Below are 25638 nucleotides of genomic sequence, written 5' to 3'. Positions count from 1 at the left end.
CCTCCTAGATTCTGGGGCCAGCCAGGAATTGGTCTGATCGTTGACACAGAGCAGACCCCAGGATACTTTAGTTTAACCTACACTTGGCTGCTTAAAGGGTCATTGTGGCAGCCAAGAATAGTTGGCATGCTACGGGATTCCAGGCATGCGCTCTTTCGGATAACCACTCCCCACGTTTACTACAAATGTGAGGGAGGTGTGGAGCGGAAGTAGTAGTTCTGCAAGCCACTCCCCAACATGCTTCCTATATCACAGGCTACAAATAAGGGGTGTAACTGATTTAGTGGTTCTCCACTAGTCAGGGATTTCACCTTCACAGGGGGATTTCCTGGATATCAGGTTAAGCTGGCTTTATTCCTGCTTTGAGTCACCAAAGAGTCCTAAAGCAGGAATAATTGTAACAAATAACATGTATTTTTTTCAGTCTAGATGGTCTTAATCATGAAATAGAGGTAAAGAAAGAACAATCTAATGTATCTAAGTCAGGTCCTCAGCTGGTGTCCATTGGTGACACTTGGCACTGACCTCTTCCAATGGACAGAACTACAGTGTCTTATACCGGCTGAGGGTTGGGATCTCCGTGCATATAAGAATGAATGAGAGAACAATGATTCTCTCTGTAACATTCTGTATCTGAAATGAAAATGGCAGCTGTGCCCTATAGCTGCCCTTCATGAATCAGAAAGACTCTGTTTAAAGGAGCTGGGCATAGAAGACAGAATAACACCACCTCCTTTCATTTACATAGCTGTCACCGCCACAAAACCCACAAATTAACCACAGGATAACATGAAATGGATGGAAGCCAAATGGCTGAAGTAAAGAGGATATAAATCCACATCTTCCAAGCAAGGCTGCTGGAGTTGGCTAGCAGAAGCAGTTTTCTGATAGATGTGTTTATTGAAACACACATTTGTTTTACTTTTATTTTTTTATAATCCTCATTCAAGCCCTGATTCAGCAGTCCATTCCGATTCAGCAAAGCACTTTAGATTGCATTCATCTTTAGGCATGTGTTGTCCCATTGACATTAGTGGGACTCAAGCATGTGCTTAAAGTTAAGCAAGAGTTTGGAAGCTTTGATGAATAGAAATGGTTTTTAACATTTTGCTGAGCCCCTGGTGTATAATTCATGAGGATGAAAAATCTCTTATTTGTTCTGGATTTGCTTCTGTTAGGATTAGTAGAAATATCAGATCATGTTAGGAATCCTCATGTTTGAGTTTCATGTTGGAAGTATGGACAAAATGCCTTGCCTTCGTTGGTTTGCCAACTCCTATCTTTGAACTTGCTTTATCCTGCCACACCAACTTCTCAAAGCGTTTTGTAAATGGCTTTTTCCCAGAAACCCTCCTACTTCACGTGAGCTATTTCTTTCTTTCTTTAAATGAACAGAGGTGTCTTGTGATAATTTAGTCTACAAAAGTACCGTAATTGTGAGCTCAGCTGTAAAAGGTGAGTGTAAATTCATAAGAGATCACAATAATCTATAATAATAATGTTGATGGGAAAAGTTGCAAAAGGGAAACAGACTTAGCTCAAACAAAAAGACCTATTGATATAATTCGAGGACTGTGTTAAGATTATGACTAGTAAACAAAGGGAGTAGGAAAGTGGAAATCAATACACCAAAACTGGCATGTCAGAAATTGATTTCATTGGTGGACAAAATAATGAGGGGACAACTGCTCCACCCTGTGACGCTGCCCAGCAGGCTGCCTGCTCAAATCAAGGCAGCTGGCTAATTCACCCTTATGCAAATAGAAACCAAAGAAATGTTCAAAGGTCATAGTGTGTTCAAGCCAATTCACTTGTTAGAATACAACAAAGGGGGATGTTATCATAGTACCTGTACATGGCATATGTCTGATGATTACATTTGCCCTAAATGCTTGAGAACCAGTCAAATGCTAATGTTGTTGTCTTTGCTTATCTGAAACTTGTTGATTTTACATTGTACTTAGTTAGGCCTAGGTCAAAAGATGCGTTAGCATTAGAAGGAACATTTATTTAACATGTAAAACTGCATGAAAACTAATGAAGGGCTGTTTCTGGCTATCACTTTGTTCCTGTAAACTAATGAAAAGTTTGTCTGGGTGGCTGTAATTAAATGCATGATCTTTTAATTGCCCATTAAATGGAATGGAAACCTCAGAACTGTAAAGGAAGAAACATGTTAAGTTCCACAAAGTTTGTCTGCATTTAGTAAACAAAGCCAAGAGCCCATGCTGTGCTGGGAACACTTGCCAGACTGTTTTCAGCTAAGAAGGTACTCTGGGAATAATTCTTCATCTCTGGACAGATGGATGGATGGACAGAGGTCCCCAATGCCATTTTGGGTAACCCTGAGAAACTTATGGAAACTAGCAGACTTTACATATCTGCTATCACTTGGACTTGTTATATCTTTTGCCTGCTTTAACTTCTCAATAACTCCCATTTCTTCTTTGTAGCTAATAAATCTTAGTTTGGTTTACTAAAGAAATTGGCTGTCAGTGTTTTTGGTGTGATATCCGGAACATCCATTGACCGACCCTTTGGGGTTGGAAGAACCCAGTGTAAGGTTATTTTTGAGTTAATAACCTTTTATTACAAAGTCCAGTTTGTCTGAGTGGCATGATACGCTGGGGAGCCTAAGGGGAGTGTCTGTGGCTCCATGGTAAGCTAATATAGTAATCCAGGACTGCACGCTTGTTATTGGTTTGGTTAAATTTATTTATACTACCAGTTTGGGGTGTCTGGCCTATTTTCGGACAGTCTGACCTGAGTTTGGCACTCTCAGTTGTGAGCCACATATCAGATAGCATGACACACCTGTCACTCCTTTTCGATGTGTTAAAGAAAGGGACTTTGAGGAGAAAAATTGGCTACTGGAGTGAGCTTCACCATCTTGGCTCTCACCTCCACTGTCTCCTGGCACCTTGATCCTGAGAGATGTCCTGACCAGATCAGGCCAGAGAGAGGGGCCCAGATGACATCACCATCTCCACCTGCTTCAGCTAAATACTGAACATCGCCTGACACATGAGACTTTGTCACCCTCTGTGTGTCCTTCCCCGCCTTATCTCTTTCCTTTTTCCTTCTATCTAATAAGAGTCTATCTTAGCTGGCCAAGACTATGTATTCTGCACCAGTGCTGTAAGCCTGTAATCAACTAAATGCAGTGTCCTAAACAGTCTGCTGCTTGCGTAAGTTTGCTAGGTCTCAGTGTGGCTGATGAGACACCGTGCTGTGCCTATGTTTCCTCAGCGCAGAGGTTGCAAATGAGAGTCATCACCAGAGATTGAAGCTGCATTTTCTCTCTCTGCTGTTCTTTTCTCTTCCTCCGTGTGTGTGTGTGTGTGTGTGTGTGTGTGTGTGTGTGTGGGAGGCTACCAGTGACAGCCCAGCCCAACTAACTTCTCTTTTTCCCAAAGAGAACAGTTATTACCATCTTTGGTACCATCTAAAAGCCTGACAAACAAATGGGAGAGGGTTCTTTCTAAATACTTTCTCCAGCTAAAGGGGACAGGGGATGTTGTTAAAATGGAAACCTTATTTAACACTTTACATTTCAAACGCTTTAACTGTTTTTCCTTCTTTTCTGTATCTGTAATAAGAGTTAAAAAAATGATGTGTTTGCCATGGTGCTAAGCAAGCTGAGGTCGAACCTTGCTTAATGTTAGACAGTGGCTGGGTTATGTTAGCACTTTGGGCACGTATATTCTGTCTACACTTATACAACAGGCTTGTGGGAACATACTGGAGACAGAGCAAAGCAGTGTTTCAGCTGGAGCAGTCGGTGCCTTTGCTTCTGGCACAATACTCCCATTCCCCCACCTACTCTGGATAGTGCTCATGGCTTATCTGCTAGGAATGACTCATCCACGGCTCATGAAGACACTTCTGAAGAATAAATGTTTCACTGTTCTGTGTCTGTAGTATGGTTGAGTATAGAGTCCCCAGCTGAGACTGTACTGTGGTCCAGCACAAGATGGCCCCAAACACCTACTTGGAGACAGTTTCTGCCCCAAAGAGCTTACACTGTAAATAGACCAGACAGAAACAGAGGCACAGAGACAGGGTGTGACTTGCCCAAGATAATAGGGCAGGTCTGAGAGGTAATAGAACCCACACTCACTCTACTATACCAAGCGGTATCCCTGTTTTGTCCTTTGGAATTCATGAAGGGACAGATCCCTGGTCTCAAAAGAATATTCTAGGGTGCCATCCTGTGAACACCCCAAGTGCTGGAAATTCCTCATCTTGAACACAGCAGTGCAGTGAAGGCCCTTCTGCTGCCTTGCTTATTAAAAAACAAAACAAAAAAATCACACAGCTAATTCTTACTCTGATGAGGTGTGCATTGGTGCCCTGTCCTGCTAGCTACAACTGGCTGTGTCCCATGTCAGATGGTGGTGCAGATTGGGGAGGAGTTGGGGCTAATGAAGTTCAGCACAACTGGAGCAACATAAACAGAACAACTTTCAGATTAGCATCTGTGATTTGTGGGAGCATACCAATGTTATGTTTACACTGTCTTTTTTTTCTTGTGGAACTCCACTTTCGCAATGGAAAAGCGGTCCAGTTGCCAGCTCTATACTGAATGCGGGAGTTTGCATGAGCATCTTTAGCCTAGGAGGTAAAATAAAACAAGTCACTAAAATCTACCCCTAAAGAAGAGAGGTTCCAGAAAGTGTTGGTCAGGGTGGAGCGGGAGAACTGGCTACTCCTCCTAAAGTGAAATAGCAGACAAAGTGTGCTCTGTATTGTCAGACATGCTAGCAAGAAGCTTGTCAGGTACAGCTCAAAAATATCCTCAAAGCAGCACAACTAATTTCTCCATCCAGTCGATAACTCTGTCAAGAGAATGGGAAGCATGTTCATTTTTATAGAAACAATAGCTGCTTCAGAACTCCTGTGTTATGGTGCAGTAGACTGAGAGGGAAATGCAGAAATCTTGACAATTGGCAAAATCCACAGACTGAACACACAAGAATTGATTAAAAGATTATAATCCCTCTTTGACAAATGTTTAGTTGGGAAATGGATCTGGATGCTGCAGATAAACTACTTAATGCAAACAGGGGAAAGCAAAGAGACGGCTCTCCCTCTTCCCACCCAGTAGCCAGAGTCTTGCCATCTGCCTTCATGAGAAATTGGAAGAGAAAATAAATAAAACAATACAGAGGTTACATGGCTCTAGTAAGCCAAACTTAATAGCACTGATAGAGAGAGCTGTAGAAACCTACTTTGTTTCTAGTTTCATTACAGACTTAAATAACCACAGACTCAACACAATATTGCTAAGGTTCATAAACCTTTCAATCAAACGAACCATTTCAAACTAAAGGAGGCCAAATTGCAGTTTAGCATTGAACTTGTTTAAAGACATGGGTTTGACACAGAGCCAGGTGAAAGCTAGTGGCTTCAGTTGATTTACAGTTATGACTTGTGAGTTTCAATCCAAAGTGAAACTCTGTGTATGGAATCGCATGGACTGAAACTGAATAAAATGCCTAAGTGAATCCTTGCCAAGGGAAGCTACTGAGCTCCACACAGCTTGGTAGCACATATTTTCATGTTCTTGAGTGGTGCTGAGTGCCCGCAGGGCTGGTTGACCTCCGTGGATGTTCCTCAGCTCTGTTTTGGATCTGTATATGTCCACACTCCAATTACCACTACAACTTTTGTAACTCATTGGAGGCACGTTCAATTTAACCTACACGTAACATGGTTCTGTTTGTGCTCAGATAGTAGCTTTTCTGCTGTCTCAACCTGGTGTGCAAATCTACTCTGCTGCCAAGATGCGATTTCCAAACTCTGTGAACATGAAGCCTGGGCAGCTTTCCCATAGCGCTTCAGCAGAGGACAGCGTGGCCAGAGGACACAGATATAGAATGACACCAGCAAAAGCATAGGGTGAAGCACTCTGGGATTTCCAGCTGCACAGAGATCTGGTAAAGCAGAGGACTAGCAAAATTGGTTACAGACATGACTGAGGCGTCTATCCTCCCCTACCAACAGTATACTGAACTAACAGTGTACTGAACCAGTGACAGTAAGACTACTATGCTACATCTACACTGTATACCATTTGTGGCAGAAATGAAGTGAAAAACAGGTGGTGTTTAGCTATACGTGTCAGTTAGTAACTCTGGCAGTGGGCAAAGGCCAGGGGCATTACTGGAGTCTTCCCCTGCTGCCTCCCCACCACTGGGGAGTGGGGAAAGGCTCCAGCAGCTCCCTGCAGCGGGAAAAGGCTCTGGCAGCAGAGAGGCAGGAGGACACTACACTGCTAAAAGTAACAGTGTTGACAGGGGAGGCTCAGCTTGGGCATCTATAGAACCCTGTAGGGTACGAGCCCTAAGGGTTCTGGAGTGTCTTTACTCACTTAAGCCAGATGTTTTGGGGTGGTTGTTTTTTTTTGTTTGTTTTTGTAAAATTATTTTGAGCTAGAAGGCTCTTAAGCAATCTTTAACTAATCTTCACTGGAATCACATTCCTTAAGTATTTGCATAGTTAAATAGACATAAAACCAGAAGCAGATCCTTCATGTCTAGAGGTGTTTGTAGCTGACTCTACCACTTTTAGCTACCATGCCTTTAAACATTTTGGGCCAGAAGAAATCAAAACACTCCTAGGCAAAATAATCTATAGAGTGGGTGTGTCAAAGGCTGATGCATCTTGATGGTATTTGGGGTGTGCTAGGCATATTCTGATGTTGTAGCATCTAAGCTTTAATTTAAAAAAAAGAGGAAGGTTCTAGTCATCATTGTTGTGAGAATAATGTTCCAAATATGAATGAGTATAAGTGATGCAATGTTTTTCATCTTGTCTGAAAGAATGACTCAGAAGTATGGACTTCCTCCTATTAATCTGACATGGGGGCTAACTCAGAAGCCCAATGTAACATTTTAATGTCCTCATTCATTTTTTCCATTGATGATCATTTTAGGAACTAGAAAGGGTATGACATCTACATGGTGGTGGTTTTTAGCAGATGCTGCAGAGAAAGAAATGCAAAAGGAAGAACAGGGAGGGGGGAGATTCAATGAAATGATGGGGAAGGAAGAGAAACAAAGGGTAGAATTAGCTGTGGGTTCTAAAGATAAGTATGTTTCCATTAAATGATGTGGAATTTCACTGTAAGATACAGAACAAATAATAAATTGTGATAATGGACAACATTTTCAGGCACACCAAAATGACTTAGGGCCAGTTTTTTAAATGTATTTAGGCACCTAAAGATAAAATCAATGGTAGTTGGACACCACATTTGAAAATCCCACTTGGCCCCTATCTGCATCATTGTGTATCTAAATGCCTGTAGAAATCTGGCCCTTACGCAGTTTTCAAAATTGCACCCAACTAGTTTAGGGTGGAATTTACAAAAATGTGTGGCATTGGCTACTAAGACATCCTTCAAGCAAAGTTAATGGTAAAACTTCCATTGATTTCAATGGGAGCAGGGTTGGGTCGGAGCTGAGCACTTTTGAAAATCCCCTTAGTTGTGATGTTCAAGCCATATTCTACTTTTCATCATAGTGCAAACCTTCCATTAATGTCAGTGACAATTGGATGGAGGTGTGTGGGTATCCCAGCTCACTGCCTCAGTGCAGCAGAGAAGGAGTGAAGATGGCTAGTGTGAGCAATTCCTGGTTAGCCTTTACTTAGGCTTCTCTGTAAAACCTCTCTCTGTGTTAACCACTTTTCTAAGTGCAAATTCTTTATTTTTCACTTTTCCCTTCATACTGGCTGTGTACTAAATTCTGCTCCAGGCCACCAAAATGAATGGTCCTACATGCATGTACCAGAAAACAATTTGGTCTGCTGTTTCCTCCGGTGAATAGTTTCTTTTAGAATATATGCAGTGAAGTTGCCTCTGCCTTTCATGTATTGAAATAGCCAAACAATATCTTTGCTTCTCAGGCTATCGCATGTTCAGTAATAAAAATGATATTATTAAACCATGCAAGGAGGTGTCAATTTAAATAATTTTACATTTGTTTCATTGTATGTCGGTAATCTGTAAATCACAGTGGCTGCTTTTCCTCTAGACTGATTAACCCTACTCTCCCTGGGGCCTGAATTTAGCTTATTTAAATAAAGAACGTGCAAAGATGTAATTAATTGCAGCAATGGGATTACGTAGGTGAGTAAAATTACTTGTGCATACATTTTAGTAGGGTGTATGTGTGTGTGTGTGTATTATGAATGCAGAGTGTGTGTACATGTAAGTTTATATGAATATTACGCACACTAATATATAGAATTAAGTAAAGAACAAGCAGGTAGGGGCATTGTCATCATTATTAACCGATACAGTTTAGAAATGTGACCAGTAATTGCCTACTAGGGATTTTGAACTACCTTGAAATAATCTGGAGGGAGTGATGTAATTATAACTGGCTGACCTTTGCTCCCAAGAAATTCAGTAATACACATCAGAATTCACTATGCTTCTTTATCACTGAACTTGCACCGTGTCCATGAAATGTCTAATCAAGTGCTAAGTACTTTTTTGCAATTTTTATTGTCCGCTAAAAGTTGCCCAACCAACCACAGTTGCTCCATTGGCACCCACAGGTGAGACACCAACTGTCTGATCTCTTTTCCCATGCTTTTGTAGGAAGATTATTCTTTAATTCCCATGAATGACAGTGAAAACTGCCTACATGGATTGCTATCACTGGCCTGGAAGGGAAGGCATTTCCTGTTTACAGGGAGATAATGTCATGAAATAAGTTCAGCAAAAGAAAAGGGAGAGAGAAACCAGTTAACTTTTTCCCCAAATAATCTTGTATATCACCAAAAAATGTTTTCAGAGCTTCTTTCTAATTTCCTAATGAAACCCCTAGGCCCAGATTCTGATACCCTTATTCATGCTAAATAGCAACTTAGTAGCAGTGAGATTTATGGATTTATTTGTGGAGCCAGGTGCTTTCCAGTGCAAGAGTATCAGAATCTGGTCTTTAGGGACTAAAGCAGATGTGGACTGGGAATCCAATAGGGAGAGGGACAGATGAAGAAGGAGCAAAAGAGAGAAGCCAATATTTAGAAGGAAAAAACAAGCAAGGAAGCAATAGCACATTATTTCTGGTGAGAGTTCGTGCAGGTCGTTAGAGTTGACTTACGTTGTACATGATTTGTGCAACAAAAGAGGGAATCAGCAGGACATTACACAGTGAGGTTCGGAGGTGACTAATCAAACTTATTTTAGGTTTCATGAAGGGAACATAACACAGTGAAAGCAGAAGCCAGCGGGCCTGCTCTTAAAAAATGAAATGTTACCTAGTTTTCTCAGGTTGGGCTCCCTAGAAGAGGAGGATACTCATACCATCAGAGGAAAGCTCAGCAACAGGCATTTGACTTTTAGCAGGACTGAAGGAGCACTTTGTACTACTGGATGAGGATTATCCACCTGCGCAATGTTGTATTAGAACATCACTAGGCAATGGGAGAACCTTTGCAAGTGACTGAATTTTGAAAACATTTTGATGATCTAATGTTGGGTGAAAAAGGCAGCTGTTACTTGAAAATATTCTTTGGCCTCGTGAGGAGGATCAGCTGCAACAGTCTCTTCATTTTTGTGTTGCATACACTGTATTGCTAAGGCCTTGTCTACACTTACAGCACTGCAGTGGCGCAGTTGCACCATCTGTAGTGCCACAGCAAAGATGTTATCTACGCCAATGTGAGAGCTTCACCCATTAATTTAGGTTCTCCACCTCCCCAAGAGGCAGTAGCTATGTCAATGGGAGAAGCCCTTCCATTAACATAGTGCTGTATACAGTGGGAGTTCGGCTGGTATAACTCCATCGCTCAGAGATGTGGACTTCCTGCACCCATGAGTGACATAGTTATACTGACATAAATTTGTAGTGTAGACCAGGGCTAAGAGGCAGATTACAAATTGCTGCAAACCTTTGGGTTTCAAAAGGACTGAGATTTATATTAATGTGGTTTCACTGCACTTTCAGAACTGACCACTGTGTTTAAATGATGGAGGAATTTCAATTATCTCAGACGCATTTTTTTCAAAAGCTCCTAAGTGACTTAAAAGTCTGTTGACTTTCATTGAGACTTAGGAGCCTCAGTCACATTTGAAAATGGGACTTAGGAACCAAAGTGTTTGGAAATTGAACTTTTTGGAAAAGCTTCCTCTAACTTTGGTCTGATCATGATAGAGGTTTAAGTTTGCCGCTGAGGAATAGTGGAAGCAATTTAGCCTAAATCATGTGGTTCATTATTCACAGTTTTAGACATAATCGATAGTGATTTATATTTACATTTTAAAAACATTCTGCTCTTTTAATGTTATGCCAGTTCATTCATACATGTGCTTCAGGATTTTCCATTACCTAGGATTGGTATGTACCACCTCTGTGAGTAGCACTGAGTTGAGTAATTTGTAGCAAGTACCGTATTCAATATGAACTCCCCTGAAAATTCACAATGCCAACAGCTTATCCTCTTACATCTCTCTTAAAACCTACCTTTGCCATGATGTGTACAAATCACTACCACTAGCTCAGATGATAAACACTTGTGACTACTTAGATCAGTGGTTTTCAACCTGTGGTTCTTGGACCCCAGGGATCCACACACTACATCTAAGATTTTTAAAGAGGTCAGCACCTCCATTTGAAATATTTTAGGGATCCGCAAATGAAAAGGGTTGAAAACTACTGACTTAGATCACTATGCCTTACAGTTTACACAACTGCACCTGTCTTTACTGGTGGGTGGGTTTTTTTTTTTGGTCATCCTGTTTCCCCATTTGTCTGTTTATTCATCCATTGCATGCTATCTATTCCTTAGATCATGAGCTCTTTTGGGCACAGGCTGTCCTCTTGTTGTTTGCTTAGTATAGTGGGACCCTAACCTCACATTGGGGTCCTTAGATGCTATTGCAATGGCAATAATAAAAAATAATTCCATTCATCACTTGTCTGTCAGCAGCTTGAGATTTTCTTGAATGTATTTGTTTTTCAATATTTGCTGGATTATTTCAACAATTGACTTGCTCTTTGGATTGGTCACAAGCAACTCATTTTGAACACTTTGCATCTGAAATTTTAAAGTGTGTTTACTTTTTAATGTCAATAGATCGATTTGTTACAGTTTCACTTCCCAAACTGGCTGACTAACTTTCAGCATCAAGTGTTCAGTGTGAGTATTTATGCTTGAATTCAGCATTTACTTTCTGCAAACTAATCAAAGCTTTACAGTTGCAGCAAAGTTGATGATGCCAGTAATCTCATTCAATACATTGTTCAAAGAAAGTGAATACAAATCCAGTCAAAGTGCATTCCATTAGTTAATTGAGCAAATAGTGTAGATAAATAACATTTAGCTTCAGGTGAGAGTTGCCTTTGTTCTCACCGGTAGGCTGTTAGTGGCTTGATTTGTTTTTCTTTCCTGCAATTAATTTTTAAGCAGTCTCTTTTAACAATTCCTTCCCCCCCCCCAATCAAAACTAAAGCGAATGATATTTAAGAGAAATTGGAGATTGGAACATTGTTTTCTTTTATGTCCCCAGCATATTGCCACTTACAGCAGAAAGTTAAACAACTTTCACTCCTCACTCCCTCTTTTTTAGAGACACACCACTCCTGAAGCAGGTGTAAAAAGATCAACACAAGCTTATGTCTAAAATGCTGCAGCGACGGTTCTTTTCAATATGAGGAAAAAACCAACTTACGTAGATGTAGATTTTCTTGGTACTTTGCTCAAGAGGGCTGAAAATCGAATGCAGTACTGGAGCCAAGTCTGTTTTAAATGAGGAAGTGCTGACACAAGGCAGGATGTTTGAGGGAATGACTCACATACGTAGTGTAGTGGGTCTTGACTACCAATGGAATGAAAAGAATAACCACAGTAGTTACAGCTTGCTTCACTGAAGTTAGAGCTGCAGTACCACCTAATAATAAATGCTCAGCAACATTTGATCTTCCGTCTTTATCATCTCCCTGTTTGCCCAGGCTTCTGTAAGTGTCATAGAGCATTACTTACCAATCCAAAATCCTGCAGTGATTTATGTGAAAATATTTTGAGGATTTTTAAAACAGGTTAGCTATAAACTGCAAAGGCTAGTTATTGCACTGGCCTTTCTTGAGCTTTTAGCAGTTTTATCTTTTTTAATATAGGAGTTGGAGAGGGAAGTGGAACACAAAGCAAACGGATGAGGACAAGACTGGGACCAGCTATTACAAGGGGGTATTAGTAAAGTGTCCGAATGACTTTTGTAAGCTGCCAATTGCCATGTAATTCAGGTACCATAGTCCCTTTCAGAATTAGAATACCCACACTCTCTTACAATAAAATCAGACCCCATTTTGTTAAATCTACCATCTGACTGATAGGAACCACCTCTCCCCATGAATACACTGCAGGAAAACATTTATGAGCTATTTTTAACACTTGTGAGAGAATTACTGCCCCTTTTCTTAAGTAGTTTAGCCAATATTTGGGGCCTTGTCAGTTGTATCTGTTAGGAGGAGAAATTGATGATGGCAGTTCTGTTTTATTTACAAAGCATGTACAATGTTCTGTTTCATAGAAACAAATAAGAGGCAATTTCCTTGTCACAATTTCCAAGGCTACCTTTCTGGCCAGCACTCTGCTCAAAAGAAGCTCTTTTGGCTTCCTCTGAAAGCTGCATTCACACTGGCTCTCCTGCTGTCTGCTCGCTTTCTGGTTCCTTTCTGCTTCTGACACATGTAGCTCCACCAGTCAATGCCCCAGACTGCATTTTCAGTCATTCCAAGGGAAAAACCTCTTATTCTCCCTGAATTTTATCTTTCTTAGGCTTTCCCATGTGGCTTAGTGCCTTGGATCGTGGCTTCCATTGTCTCCAGCTATCTTATACTAAAAAGGACTTTAATTGCTCCTTCCATTTAGTCTGACTGAAAGGTGATTAACATGTCTATCAGTGTCATTGAGGTCTATGATTGCTCACAGATCAAAGGTATGCTTCCTACAAGCCATTGACAGCCTCCAGCACAACTGCATTAATGGTGGCAGCTATTCTTGACACTGGGACACCCAGTATCTCAATCCATTAGACCAGCATTGGCCCTTCACTCACTCTGGAATGACCATACTGGATGCTGTGTCTCAATCCCTAGCCATAATCTTCTCCAAACTCCCATTTCCTGGCTACCCTTTCCCAGCTCACCGAAATTAACCTTGCTCTCAACAATCCCTGCTTCTCTCACACAACAAACTATAGCTGTGAATTTATCCATTTATTATTAGTATATTGTGCATTTATAAGTAGCATAAGCCTTGGTATATTTATGTACTAAAAACATGATTGTCAAAAGCATGCCTATTGTAGACAACAGGCAACACTAAAGACAATCCATTCAACTTCTCCATAAAACTCAGACTGGATCTGAAGGAAGGAAGGAAGTCTTTCTATCCCTGGGCAAATTCTTGGGCTGATAGATATGTATTGCGAATGCAGCTCACGCTAACCAATGCCACTTCAGAGCTCAGGCTTAGAGCATCCTGGAAAATAGGGGAGGAGAGGAGAGGGTTAGTGAACAACGTTCACTTTTTGTTGGGGAGGGGGAAAAAAAGGTGGCTTTTGGCTGAACTCTTTATAGGGCACGTGCATGCGCGCATGTGCATGCGTTTGTGTGTGTGTTTACAAAAAATAGAAATTTTCCATTTGGAGAAAAATGCTTTTTTTCCTGACCAGCTCCATCGAGGAGCTCCTTTTCTACGCTGGGACTTTCCTCCCATCTAGCTGAGATCTAGCCAAGACACCCCTCTCCACCCACCCACACACCTCACACTTATTAATGTTGGAAGGGCAGTGCTGTTGTGACCTCTTGACACTTGTTTGTGACTCCCCCCCTCCCCTCCATGAGGCTGAGAACCCTTCAGGCAGTTCCTCCTGTTCAATGAGAAACTCGCAGGTTGGTTTCTGAGCAGAAGCAACCCTTACTCAGCAAGTTGCTCACCACTCTGAACAGCTCCACTGATCTAGATTTGTGCAGATCTTGTACTACAGGGAAAGAGAGTTTGGTTTCCATCACAGCCACAGCATAGGACTGCAAATATGCCTTCTCCCACCCCCAAACACAGAGTGGGATGCCTGCTATTAGTGTTCTATCCTCTCTGGTAATCATATTGCCTGGCCGCTGCCAGGTCTCCTGTATAGCAAGGTAACCTGTGAGGCTAGAGATCCCCCTTTTGGAGGAGAATGCCATGCAACAAGGCTAAAGAACCACAGAATAAACTTCTTCTAACACTGCACAAGAAAGCTTTTTAGAATAAATAAAACGGAATTATCCCTACAATTTTCTCTGTCTCTGAGCTTCACTGTAGAAGTCTGCCTCAACATCTCCCCCATCTCCCTCTTGCTTGGCTTCTTGCCAGTTTTCAAGAAAAGATACATACCTCATTGTAGAAGGCACTTAGGAAACTCGGAGACCTGACATTCAGCTAGTTGCCTCCATCTTCTTGCAAATGGCCATGCGGACTGGTTACTCCTTGGAGGAGCCAAGCATGGCAGCCCAGAAAGGGGCACTGCTATAATTTTGCTGCTTTAGTTAGTTAGAACTCCAATGGCTTGGCTTGATTCCCAAAAATTGTTTGTCTTTTAAATCCTCCTGCTTATTACTTCTACTACATTTTTAATGTGCTTTATAACTTCAAATTGGCCTCCTTCCCAGTTTACACTGAAAATGGGAGGAATGTAAATTATGATATCTCCAGCTGTTTCTTAAATGCACTGGTTCCATAAATTAAAAAAAAAAATTGCAGACACACACACAAAGCTACTGCAAACAATGGAAACCTACTACTTTCTAAAGATAGCAGAAGACTGTTTGACCATGGGTGGGTGTCCAAGTGGAGGTGAGGAGGGAGAGAATGATCTACATAAGAATGGCCATACTGGGTCAGACCAATGGTCCATCTAGCCCAATATTCTGTCTTCCGCCAATGGCCAACGTCAGATGCTTCGGAGGGAATGAATAGAACAGGTAATCATCAAGTGATCCATCCTTTCGGCCATTCCCAGTCTCTGGCGAACAGCAATCCCTGCCTATCCTGGTTAATAGCCATTGATGGACCTATCCTCCGTGAACTTATCTAGTTCTTTTTTGAACTCCATTATAGTCTTGGCCTTCACAACATGCTTTGGCAAGGAGTTCTGCAGGTTGATTGTGCATTGTGTGAAGAAATACTTCCTTTTGTTCATCTTACAGCTGCTGCCTATTAATTTCATTTGGTGACCCCTAGTTTTTGTGTTATGAGAAGGAGTAAATAACACTTCCTTATTCACTTTCTCCACATCAGTCATGATTTTATAGACCTCTATCATGTCCCTGCTTAGTCGTCTCTTTTCCAAGCTGAAAAGTCCCAGTATTAATCTTTCCTCATATGGAAGCTTTTAGATTATCAAATTGCCCTAATTATTATAATAATATTTAAAAATGGATTTGGCACAATATTGCTTCAAAGTGTTTGTCTACACTGGAGCTGGGAAGTGTAAATTCCAGCTTGACGAGACATACCTGCTCTAGCTGGTGCGCTAAAACCAGAAGCGTTACTGCCGCTGCATGAGCAGCAAGAGGAACTAGCTGCCCTGAGTGCATACGTGTGAGATCGTACTTGGGGCAGCCCCTCATGTAATTGTGGCTACACTTCTCTTTTTAACACGCTAGTGTGATCAGAGCTAGTATAGATTTGTCTCTTCAAGCTGGAATTTACACCTTCAAGCTCTAGTGTAAAGATGTACCTTAGAGATCCAGCATGATTCCCCCACTTGCAGCACTGAAATCTGGTGGTAGCATGTCTGACTTTCTAACTGGAAGGAGGAACACATCAGGATTGTGCCCTTTCTCCTCCCCTTTATGCCCCATTCATGGAACCCTGGCAATGATGCCGAGACACTATCTAAACCAGAATATCTCTTCCATCAAGCAGACGGAATTTAAGAGCACTTGCACTGCAGCTGGTATTCTCCTCCTCCTCAGTTCTGTGCTGGACATAATGGATCCCTTTAACTCTGCAGCAGGATCCTGCATCAAAGTAAATCACATGTGAGTCCAGCTCCTGCATTCTGGGTGAAATTCTCTCCCAGCCAGGGGGCCAGCACAAGCCTAAATTCACTTAAGTTCTGAGGATTTAAGTGGGGCTGAGGTGGTGCTTAGATCTGTATGGGCCTTCTGCATTGGGGTGAATTTTGCATCCCTTGCACACCTCACACTTCCTTTGGAGTTAGTGGGAGTTTTGGGGGCTGCCAGGCTGGTAGGAGATGCAGTCCTTAAATGATATGGTGCAAAGACCAGAGTGACCTCAGTATCAGTGTGTAGCTTTTCATGTATGTTGGGAAAACCACTCTATCAAATGTGTGGGCAGAGCTTTCCAACTGACCTCGTTAGAATTTTGATTACACACTATAACCAATAAGGCTTTTAGAAATATGACTGTACCTTTGTGACTGCTGAGGGGGGTGGAAATTGTTAAGAAGAACATGTCCCCTAGAATTACTTACAGTTTGGAATTATTACCAGTGAAGATTACACCTCTTTCTCCCCCTCCCTTTTATGGCTTAAAGATAGGTGAACCAAAACAATCAGGTTCTTTATATGCAGGAAAGAAACAACCCTACTTCATAAGACTGGGTGAAGGAATGGCTTTACCAGTTCTTTAGCTCCACTACTTGGCTTGCCATACTTAACTTCTCTGAAATGGTTTGGTTTTGCAAAAGCTAGTTATGCTTCAGTCTGGGTAAGGATAGAAAGGTTATTTACCTCAACATGTGGACCACTACATGCGCTTCTCTACTTACCATAACTGCCAGCTTGTCTGCATCAGAACCCTGCTTTCACCACAGCCTTAGGTTGCTCCAGCATATTCGGACTATGGCCAATTGCAATCTCACCTTTCACTTCCAGCTCCACAATGACACATGTTGCTCTTTCCATTGAGCTAGAAGACTAACAAGGAGGGAGTGGCAAACATTCAGAGGGAGTAAAACACCAAAAAGGTGACAAGAAAATGGCAACCACCACACACCCGTATGCTATCAACTGCCATTGTTGCACAGGTCAATGTATAGGTAGTTAGTTAGGCAAGCTTGTTCTCACACACAAATAGGGAGGTAATGGTAACAGCAGTGTTGTCCTCAGTAGAAAATTACTGTTAAAATTGGCACTGGGAGTTGATTGCACAGTCAGCATGGATTTAGAACAGTCAGCATGGATTCACCAAAGACAAGTCATGTATGATCGACCTGATTGCCTTCTATGATGAGATGACTGGCTCTGTGGATGTGGGAATAGGTCTGGACATGATATACCTTGACTTGAGCAAACCTTTTTATACAGTCTCTCTCAGTATTCTTATAACCAAGTTAAGAAGTATGAGTTAGATGAATGGACTATACGATGGATAAAAAACTGGCTAGATCATTGGGCTCAACAGGTAGTGATCAATGGCTTGATGTCTAGTTAGCAACCTGTATCAAGCGGAGTACCCCAGGGGTCAGTGCTAGGGCTGGTTTTGTTCAACATCTTCATCAGTGACCTGGAGGATGGGTTGGATTGCACCCTCAGCAAGTTTGTAGATGACACTAAGTTAGGGGGACTGGTAGACACACTGGAGGGTAGGAATAGGATACAGAATGACCTAGACAAATTGGAGAATTGGACCAAAAGAAATCTGATGAGGTTCAACAAGGACAAGTACAGAGTCCTGCACTTAGGACGGAAGGATCTCATGCACTGCTACAGACTGGGGACCGACTGGCTAGGCAGCAATTCTGCAGAAAAGGACCTGGGGGTTACAGTGAACAAGAAGCTGGATATGAGTCAACAGTATGCCCTTATTGCCAAGAAGGCTAATGGCATATTGGGCTGCATTAGTAGGAGCATTGCCAGCAGATCGAGGGAAGTGATTATTCCCCTCTATTTGGCACTGGTGAGGCCACATTTGGAATATTGTGTCCAGTTTTGGACCCCCCACTACAAAAAGGATGTGGACAAATTGGAGAAAGTTCAGCGGAGGGCAACAAAAATGATTAGGGGGCTGGAGCACATGATTTATGAGGAGAGGCTGAGGGAACTAAGCTTGTTTAGTCTGCAGAAGAGAAGAATGAGGAGGGATTTGATAGCAGCCTTTAACTACCTGAAAGGGGGTTCCAGGGAGGATGGAGCTAGGCTGTTCTCAGTGGTGGCAGGTGACAGAACTAGGAGCAATAATCTGAAGTTGCAGTGGGGGAGGTCTAATTTGGATATGGGGAAAAGCTTTTTCGCTAGGAGGGTGGTGAAGCACTGGAATGGGTTACCTTGGGAAGTGATGGAATCTCCATCCTTAAGGTTTTTAGTGCCTGGCTTGACAAAGCCCTGGCTGGGATGATTTGGTTGGGGTTGCTCCTATTTTGATCAGTGGGTTGGACTAGATGATCTCCTGAGGTCCCTTCTAATCCTAATCTTCTATGATTGGCAGGGAACCCCCATACCTGGCTAAGGCCTATTGACCTAAAGGTATAAGGGGAAATAGCAACAAAAACTCAAGAGTAGTATTTCAGCTAATAAATGGGAAAGAAATTGGCCAAACAAGAAGGGATTATTCTAGCTCCTTAAACCCGAACTTTCAATAGGGACCTCATTTGGGACGCTTCAGCTTTCAGATGCCCCACTTTAGACACCGAGAGGTCTGGTTTCCAGAGGTTCTGAGCATGCACGACTGTGAAGTTGATAGGCCCTGTACATGCTCAGTAACCCATAAATCAGCACCTCAGATGTCTTAAATTGGGTATCCAAAATCAGAGGCCCCTTTTGAAAACATGGGTCTAACCGTATGTTATGCAGTGCTGCCAGGGAGAGAGAAGGCAGTGCAGAGTCTTGCTTTTATAAAGTCGTAGTGTGCGGTTCCCACCCCAGTACTTCCCTGCTGGCTTACAGGCTTCCATGCAGACTCATTAAAAATCTTAGGTCAAGGGTTAAAGAAATCGCACCTGACAGCTGCCAGCTGTGCTGCTCTGGCCCCTACAAGCGACACTGTTGCAACTGAAAGGAATGGAGCAGCTGCATATCCTTTGTCAATATTTTATCATTTAATACAGTACAGAAGCAACTTTATAGCCAATGTGTTTTAAAAATGTGTATTACTAACTCTATTTCTCTCATGCTTTTGTGAGATCTTCTCACCATTTCTGGCTTCACTTTCATTTTTCCCTTCTCTCTTCCCTTTAATAACCCATTGTGCATCTCTCTTTGTTTGTGTCTTCTCAGTGTCTGTCAGTTCAGTGTCTGTTTCTTCTCTTCTTTCACCCCTTAGAGTGTCCTCTCCCTCTACATTTGTGTTCTACACTCTCTTTCACTCCTTTCATCTTTCATTTATATCCCCAGTATTACTCAACACGCTACTTCTTTTTTCTAGTCTCCCATCAATCCCTCTAGCTATCCCTCCTTTCTATGTTCCCCCCTCCAACCCCTACATCTACACATCCCTTTCATACACTCCCCGCCTGCCCCCTCTCATAAATAGGAAGCAAACACCTGCCTCCCTAGCTATTGGGACAGAGGTGATTGCTGCTGCTCTTAACAGTTCTCTGGACACTGCTTTATAGTTCTGAGGCAGCAGCTCGGCAGCGAATTGTCACAGCTCCATTGACTCTGATGGAATGATGACAATTTACACCAGCTGAGGATTTGCCTCTCTGTCTTTCCTATAAGTCCATGGTGTGAAGCCCCCACTCAGAATCTTCTCTGACTGCTGGATGGGGAAGGCAGATCGTTTCACTGTGTTCACTCTTCCTACTTCAGAGACTCCTGAGGATGGGTGCAGGGAATCTCCAATACTGCACCCCTCCTCCAACCTCCTTACTGCTGTGATTGGGAGGGTCTCTTCTACTCTATCCCTTCCTAGTTTGCATTTTTTGAATCCTTTCCTCTCCAGTAACTAGCTCAGGTACCTGCCTTTGTTGCTGCTCATAGCATTCCCAAACACCACTTGAGTGAAACTGGCCTGATTCTTGTCAGTTTCACAGCTGCTCACATAGCTCTGATTAGCAGCAATTAGAGCAGACCAGACTAATTTTTTCACTGGGCCACCGCTTGGTAAAGCTCAGAGCATCAGCAGAGGCAGTGAAGCTTTGTTTGTGCAGACTAAGAAGACAGCACTGCACTGGTTTAAACTCAGTCTCTATTTGGAATTGTTTGCAACCATAAACGAAAGCCTAGATTCTGTAAAAGTTGATATCACTCATTCAAGAAAATGCTCTATTTGTAATGGGTGCACGGATCTCACCTAAGTGAAAAATGGGGCGAACTTTGGGAAACTAAAACATATTTTGGCAAATCCTAAGGAAGCAATTTCAGTTCATTTACATAAGAAAACATAAGCTTGATTCCTGTAAAAGTTCAGACCCCAAATGTTGTCTCCAGCTGCATTATTGTGTGTTTCTAGTATTCCACCCACATACATATACTCAGCGTTTCAGAAGAAAAGGGCAAATATGCATTTCCTTGAGAGTGAGCCGAGAACTGTTCTGTTATTGTGTCCAGTTCTTTATGGTGATGGAATAAAGGGGAAACTCAAACAAAATGCTCTTCTCTGAAAAGTAGAAGGTCTGTGAATGAAATGTGAAGGGCTGGATCCTGTTTGCATTGAAGTCACAGGCAGCTTTGCCATTCAAGCAGGCTCAGACTTGAAATGTTTTTAAATCAAAACTGAGATTCTTACATGATCACAGGATTTGAGGAGATGGGGCTTTAAGAAAAACACCAGATAAGGATTGTGGAGTGCATAGATTGAAGAGTGGAAGAGATGAGCCTGGAACTCAGGATTTTCTGAACTCCTGCCTTAGACTGAAGGGTCATTTTGGAAGTGAATTCTGTGAACAGAGGGTTGAAGATAACAACGATGCCTTTGGTCATTTCTTGAGTTTCTGAGAAAATTCAGCAGTCAGTTCAGATGTATGTTGGAGCAATTCTCATGCCTCAGAAGTGGAACATGTAGAGTGGAACTTGACTCATTCAGGCCTAACTGCATGCGCAGTACAATTTGTCATCACATGTAATATTGCCAAAATTGCTAGCAATGAGCACCATGTCCTACTGTACATAAATAAGGTGTGGTGTTCAAAGTCTAGGAACAACAGCCAATTCAGAACAGACATTCATTGGGAAATGGAAAAGTATTTCTCTTCCCAAAGGGCTTTTTTTCATGCCAAATTCACTTTGGAAGACCCAGTGATTGAGTACTATGCCGACACAGTGTCAGAGCTGTTCAGAACAAACTGGAAGTCCTCTCTTTTATGATGGGGAAAAGTTTTTGTTTTATTTTCCCCACATCCCTTATTCTTTACCTGCTAATCCTAAACTTTACAAACAAATATTGCCCTTGGGAAAAGTTAAGCATGCAGAATTTCATCCTGAAAGGTTGAGAGTTTCAGAAAGTTAAGAGGGACTGAAAATAGAGGGTTTCTAATGGAAATCCTCATATAACTGTAACTCTTTGATCAATCTGAACTGGTAGGTGTTGGTTGAAAGAGCATTGGAAGTGACTACACATAAAAATAAGGGTTATGTCTGCATCGGTGCTCTTACATGGTTCATGACCTTAATAACAAACACAGTGCAAATGTAGCTGTAGATAGATGGATAATGAAACATTGATACAGTTGGGAAGTTTGTTTGCCTGCATGGTAAAGCTGTCAGAAATGTTCTGACAGAAGTTTTTCTATCTGCAAGTGCTGATTCAACAGAATCAGGACATTCTTCAGGAACATATTGATTCCACTTTGAATGTTACCAAGGCAGGCTGGTTGCCAGCTCACTTGCCAGACAGATTACTCATAGGCTATTAGGTTCGCAGGATCCCAGACTAGCTATTTCCCTGGGCTGGCCAGCTCCGCTGTTAACTGGTCCTTCAGCTGCCTGCCGGCTCAGGGAACCAGGCAGCTCATCCACCCACCAGGCAGGCAGACAGACAGAAGGCAAGCTGAAATACTCAGTTTCGGTTCTTCTGATAGGGAATTTCTCTGGGTTTGCTTTCCTCCAACAAAAGAAAAAAAAAAGTAGTTTTAAACTTTTCATACCAAATCAGGATCATCTTTTTTTTTTCTTTTTCTTTTTTTTTTTTTTTTTTTCAAAAACGCAGTTTTTCACAGGGAAGAAATTCTGTTTTCAGGCCAGCTGTGTTTGGTAGTGTAGCAGCAGTCACCAAAATTGAAGTTGGGAGGGAAAACCTTTGTGGGCACACTCGCATACATTCCCATCTTCAATGACTTGCCATGATTATTATAAATGATAGGGAAACTCCTCTCCACTGCAGACATTAAAAATAAAAAACACAAAATACATTCTTTTAAAAGACAGTATTAATCATTCAAGTTGTGTGTGCTTTCATCACAGAATGACCTAAAATGCACTGACTTTAATCAAATCAGCCTGACAAGCCAGTTTATAATGAGATTTCTGATAAGATGGTTCCAGCTGCCTTGTGGTTGGTCTGACATTTTGTAGTTATTGTAATGTTTTGGAACAATACAAATATTTACACTGTGATCTCCTGGCCCAATGTGTTCCTTTTTTGACTATGATTTAAAAAGTGGCATATTTTGACATGTTTTGGAACTAGGGCAAAATAATGAAAATGCTAATGGAGGATTCAATTGATAAAGAATTAAAGGATAGAAATATAACTAATGCCAGTCAACATGGTTTTATGAAAGTAAGTCTTGTCATGAAAACCTGATTTCATTCTTTGGTGAAGTTACAAGTTTGGTTGATAAAAATAACTGCATAGATGTAATATACTTAGATTTTTGAAAGGTGTTTCATTTAGCACTGCACAGCATTCCAGTTAAAGAATTGGGACTATACAGTATCAGTGAAGCACATATTAAATGGATTAAGAAATGGCTAATTGGCAAAGCTCAAAAAATCATTGTCAGGGCGGAGTTGTCACTGAATGGAGGGTTCCGCGGGTCTTGGTATTAGACCTGAGACTATGAAGCATTTTCATCAATGGTCTGGAAGTAACTGTAAAATCACGTCTGATAAAATTTGTAGAGGATATAATGATTGGCTGAGTGGTGAATGATGTTGACAGGCAGTCATGCAGAGCAATTTAGATTGCTTGGTAAGCTGGGATCAGTCAAACAAAATGTCTTATAATACAACCAAATGCAAAGTTATATATCTGGGAATAGGGTCATGCACAGGGGGAGGGGCAAGCTGGGGTATGAGCCCCCCCCCCAATAATTGATGGAGGCACAGAACTCCTTCAGCCACAGAGCCCTGGCCTGAGCTGACCACTCCTTCAGCCCTGGGGCTGCATCGATGTCATAGAATGTGCCCCTTCAAAAGCGTCAAACTTTTATTTCTGCCCATGCCCCTGTCTGGGAACAAGGAATGCAGGTCATACCTGTAGAATAGGGGACTGCAACCTGGAAATTAATGACTCTGAAAACAATTTGGGGGTCATAGTGGAGAAGCCAACTGAACATGAGCTCCCAGTGCGATGCTGTGGCAAAAAGCTACTATGATCTTTGGATGTATAAACAGGGGAGTTGTGAATACAAGGAGGAGGTGATTTTATTTCTGTATATGACATTGATAACACCATTACTATAACATTGCATACAGTTCTAGTGCCCACATTTTAAAAAAAACAGCAGAAAAATTGGAGAGCCCCAAAAATGATTTGAGGGCTGGAGACAGTTCCTTATAGCAAGGGATTTAAAGAGTTTAATTTGTTTGGCTTATCCAGACTATCAAGAGGAACTTGATAGGAATTTCCTAATAGACCAAGATTTTTAAAATACATAATTTGCCAAGGTTATCTCACATCGTTGCTATCTCAAGAGGTCTTTATCTTGGGGAATTTCTGTAATAAACATTTTTATTATTATAATTATTTTTTACATAAGGATGGATGCACTGGGTCCAACCAATTGTCCATCTAGCCCAGTATTCTGTCTTCCAACAGTGGCCAATGCCAAGTGCTTCAAAGGGAATGAACAGAACAGAGGCTATGGACATTCAGAGCATGGTGTTGCATCCCTGCCAATCCTGGCTAATAGTCATTGATGGACCTATCCTTCATGAATGTATCTAGTTCTTTTTTGAACCCTGTTACAGTTTTGGCCTTCACAACATCCTCTAGCAAAAGGTTCCACAGGTTGACTATGTGTTGTGTGAAGAAGTACTTCCTTGTGTTTGTTTTAAACCTGCTGCCTATTAATTTAATTGGGTGACCCCTAGTTCTTGGGTTATGAGTAAATGACACTTCCTTTTTTACTTTATCCACACCAGTCAAGATTTTATAGACCTCTATCATATCCCCTCTTAACTGTCTCTTTTTCAAGCTGAAAAGTCCCATTCTTTTTAATCCCTCCTCCTATGGAAGCTGTTCCATACCCTTAATCATTTTAGTTGCTCTTCTCTGTACCTTTTCCAGTTCCAATATATCTTTTTTGGGGCAACCAGAACTGCATTCAGTATTCAAGATGTGGGCATACTATGGATTTATATAGTAAAAGTGGAGAAGTTTGATTTGCCAGCAAAGCCAATCTTGACAATCTACATGAAAAGGCTATAAACCACAAAGCCTCTGGACTGCATCGACATGCAGAAAGTCACTTTCAAAGCCAATTTTAGAAGTACTTAATGAGGCTGTTAAGAATGCTGGAGACACAACACAATTTATATGAACAAACATGGCTGTTGCATCATACTTTCTATTTAAGCAAGAGATACCACACACTACAAACTGGAGGCCAGTGTTAAGTGCATTGTCATTTGTTAATCCTGAAGTTGAACACTGGTTCTGCACAAAATCGGCAAATGATCACTATCTTTCTGCAAGAAACTCAACTACTGGTTAGAAGCATTCTGTGCAACAGTGAAAAATTCAGCAGTTGAAGAAATGACCACACCACATTAAAAAAATGTGCATATGTGGCTGATGAATGCACCAATACAAATGGGCATCAAGTATTAAGTCATTGTGTAAGTTATCTTGATGTTAGTGGTAGGCCAATTGATGCATTTCTAGATATTCAGGTTATAGAAGACACATTGCATCTGTGACAATCCACATCTTAGAAGAGTTAAATGCTTGTAAATTGAACCCCAAAACAGATGGCTGCTTGTGCATTTCATGGAGCTGCAAATTTCTCTGAAAGAAATAGCGGAGTACAAGCTTTGCTCAGAGAAAAATGTAACCCTAATCTCTCCTGTACACACTGCAGAGGCCATCTATTCCAACTAGCACAAACTGCAGAATCTTCAAAAGACATTAAAAGAAGCCATACATTTAATGTCTTCGTTATACTCTTTTTTTTTTTTTTTTCCCAGCAACAGTCCAAAAGGACTGAACATCTTGGAAAAAATAGAAGATACACGGGGATTGAAGTTCAGATTAGTCCAACCTAGGAAAACCCATGAGCGATCTTTGGCTGTTGTCTTAAAATTACTGCAACTATTATCAGTGGGTTTGGAAAGTATCTACCAAGATGGAATGGATCTAAGTGGTGAGGCTGGTGGACTACTTTTGCTACTAAGTTCAGAGAAGATTATTGCCTTGCTCTCTTGTAAATCTACTGTTGAAACCACTTGGGTCATTAAACAATGCCATCTGCTACAACAGTAGTAATAGATTGTTGACCAGCAACAGAAG

At 41.5% G+C, this 25638-nt stretch overlaps 1 protein-coding gene and 1 long non-coding RNA gene across 4 annotated transcripts in view; one reads left to right on the top strand and one right to left on the bottom strand.

The window, feature by feature from the left end:
• LOC137151003 (CD276 antigen homolog) overlaps nucleotides 1–11713 on the bottom strand; it is a 44748-nt gene extending 33035 nt beyond the window's left edge. For both annotated transcript variants that reach the window (XR_010919137.1, XM_067545164.1), the window contains exon 1: nucleotides 11687–11713. The gene's annotated coding sequence lies outside the window, so the exon portion shown is untranslated. The remainder of the gene's footprint in view (nucleotides 1–11686) is intronic.
• Nucleotides 1–25638, top strand: part of LOC137151004 (uncharacterized) — a 57266-nt gene that overhangs the window by 17356 nt on the left and 14272 nt on the right. The window lies entirely within an intron of this gene.

The sequence above is a fragment of the Emydura macquarii genome, unplaced genomic scaffold (assembly GCF_026122565.2).
Source record: "Emydura macquarii macquarii isolate MOO-44397 ecotype Brisbane River unplaced genomic scaffold, CSIRO-AGI_Emac_v2 contig_1043, whole genome shotgun sequence".
NCBI lineage: Eukaryota > Metazoa > Chordata > Testudines > Chelidae > Emydura > Emydura macquarii.
The sequence above is the reverse complement of the archived record's forward strand: the minus strand, read 5'-3'. Positions and strand labels throughout refer to the sequence as shown.